This window comes from Myotis nattereri, assembly GCF_964212035.1.
Source record: "Myotis nattereri genome assembly, chromosome: 13".
Lineage (NCBI taxonomy): Eukaryota > Metazoa > Chordata > Mammalia > Chiroptera > Vespertilionidae > Myotis > Myotis nattereri.
The window spans coordinates 18632339-18635289 of record NC_138088.1 but is presented as its reverse complement, the minus strand read 5'-3'; the positions used below and the strand labels follow the sequence as shown (position 1 = coordinate 18635289).

Below are 2951 nucleotides of genomic sequence, written 5' to 3'. Positions count from 1 at the left end.
GGTGGAGGAAAAGAGGGGTGCAATTGTTTATGCCAATGGTCAGCAGCTACAGAAACAGGCCCAGGAGGAAAACCGGAAGCCAATGAGCCGAAGTGGCAGGGACGCAGGGGCCTCGGTGGGACAGACCAAGGGCAATGTGGGTTCTTTACTCTGCTTTTCTGTATTTTCCCAATAACGATGTATTACTACATTCTGATAGTAAACATATCAGTAAACATATAGTTAGCAATATAGACATGCATGAACATAAAAGAGAACAGATTGGCCGCTGCCAGGTGGGAAGGAGTCGGGAGGAGGGCGGGAAGGTGAAGGGTTAAGAAGCGCAAATGGGTGGTTGCAGAACGGTCCCCTGGTGGCAAGCCCCGCAGGGAACACAGCCAGTGATTTCATGACAACGAGGTACGGTGCCAGGTGGGCACTAGCTTTACTGAGGTGAGCACTTTCTGATGATCTAAATGTCCAATCACTATGGTGTATGCCTGAAACCAATGTCATTGTGGGTGCCAACTGTGATCGAAAATAAAATTTAAAAACACTTTGAAAAGAAAGTAAAGAGTGAAAGAACCTCTGTAACTCCACTGTCCAGACATAACCAGTGTTAACAGTTAATATCCTCTTACACACACATACATACACACATATATATGTGTGTATAACAGACACATGTGTGTACAACACATACACACAGGTACACATACACAGCTATATACATACATACATGTACATGGATACATAAACAAATACACACACTTATTTGCTTTTATGCAAAAATGGGACCCTATCCGGTTGGGGGAGGGCTCAGCACAGGAAAGGTGGCGCCTGTCAGCCACGTAGGAGGGTGTGTCAACACAGGGACCACGGGGTGGTCCCTCCTGCCCTCGCCTGAAGCCATGGGACTCAGGTTCTCCCCGTTGTCTCTGGTACCCCACAGCCACTGTCCCTGCGCCAGAGCCCAAGTAACTCAGATTCATCGAAAGAGAAAAGCAATGCACACGAGCAAAACAGAAGAGGAGGAGGAGGAGGAAGATGAATGGAAGAGGAAGAGGAGGAGGAGGAAGGGAGAAGGGAGAGAGGAAGGGAGAAGGAAAGACACATTCAAATCCCTCCATCCAAAGAAAACCTCTATGAACATTGTAGGGCCTCTTCTTGTAGTTTCCCTGTGAATACGCAATACAAATCAACACAATACAAAACCTTTTTCTTTTTCAGCAGAAAAGTTTTATTCCTTATAAGGACAAACAATGGAAACCACATCCAAGGCCTTTACAGACACACACCAAAGTAGCCATTTAAAGCATTAGATATTGAGGGACGGGACATATAATAGGGGAAATGCTTCGCCATCGGAAGCTTACATCAAACTGCTCAGTCGACAGCTGAACTCTGCTAGCGCTTGGATGTGGTCAAGCGGGAGTACAGCTACAGAACCAAAGGAGAACAGCTGTCGTTTACAACACGAGCATTTTAAGACGACATTGGCAGGGATGTATTTCGATAGTGAAGGGAAGAGGGGAGAAGAGCTAGTTCCTTCCCGCAGGGCTGCAGGTGGCCTTGCAGAGGGCCACGGCAGCAAAGCGGACTTCCCCTTGCTCACGCTCAGTGAATTCTCTGCAGACCTTGGCGGCATCCTGCAGCAGCGAGTCCTCTGCACTGGTGCCGTGGTTCACCGGAAAAGGCATTCGCCCATCAGGTTCATAGAGGTGGCCATCCACGTTTTAAACAGAATAAAATGAAAGTTCACTTTGTCATCTACCCGGCACTGGCCTCCCTGGGCCACAGTGTCATGGGCTGTCTGAAGGGCCTCATTCTTTTCAAAGCATTTCTCTCTGTCTTCAGGGGACAACTTCTCCGTTTCAGAAAGAAACTGTTTCAGGACTGACCCATCCTCAAATTCCAGTTTGTCTTGGTTATTGGCCACTGCATGTATAAGCCCAGTGGTGCCACAGGAGTTCCCAAGGGTCTGCTTCATGAAGTACACTTTAGGGCTGACTTCTTGTCCCTTAAGTTCTTCAATCTGTTTTTTCCTGAAGTTCTCATGCTGGGCGGTGAGTGGAACAGCAGCAGCAGCAGCAGCGCGCAGGCGGGCGCCGGCACCGAGCTCAGCGCGTCCTCCTCCAGCCGCAGCCCGTCCACAAAGCGCCACTGGCCGGCGACCCCCAGCCGGGCCAGCACTTTGTTCAGCATCTTGGGGTTGATCTCCATGGGTTTGAGCTGCATCTTCAATGGCTTTACATTGGGAAATACTGGGACCATATCCAAACACTGCCTTAGAGCTGCTTTTTTCATGGAGGGCATCCACTGCTCCGTATCAGTGCAGCCTCCTCCCTGTGGTGGCTGCTTACTGTTCCCCTGTGGATGCAGAATGATTTGGGGTTCTTTTGTTTTTTTTGTTGTTGTTGTTTTTTTTTAGCAAACCTTTTATTTCTGGATCTGTAGGTTGTTCCCAACTATTTTAATGAGATAACCAATGGCTGCAATGGACACATGGTACATACCTCAGCACGTGTGTGTTTCCGAGGAGTGGACTTGCTGGGGCAAACAGAACACATTTTAAAAATGCTTTTGATCTATATTAGCAAACTCCCTCTAGGAGATTATGTAAGTACCAATACCCATCTCCCCTATCTTTGTGGCATCAAGCATTTAATTCTTACCAATGGTGTGGGTGGGAAGAGGTGTCAGCGCTGGTTTAATTTGTGTGTCTCTTTAAATCTTGCTGAGATCCCTTTGCACATACTCACCCTTCAGCTGTGAATTGCCTATTCTTGTCCACCTCTCGTTTGTATTTATTTATCAGAACTGTATAGCTTTAGTCATTGGAAAGCAGTTTAAATCTTAATTTTTTAAGAAAGAAAACATATCTATCTTGATCCCATGGTCTTTAATTTGCAGAAACTTGCAAAAAGCTGTCCACCGTAAGGGTGGCTGGAGGGGCCGGGCTGGAGGGGAGC

The 2951-nt window shown here is 47.5% G+C and overlaps 1 pseudogene across 1 annotated transcript; it reads right to left on the bottom strand.

The window, feature by feature from the left end:
- Window positions 1-1195: 1195 nt before the first annotated feature.
- On the bottom strand, window positions 1196-2217 carry LOC308528691 (ubiquitin carboxyl-terminal hydrolase isozyme L1-like; annotated as a pseudogene). Its single transcript has one exon. The product of its transcript is annotated as a ubiquitin carboxyl-terminal hydrolase isozyme L1-like (transcript).
- Between the last annotated feature and the right edge of the window lie 734 nt (window positions 2218-2951).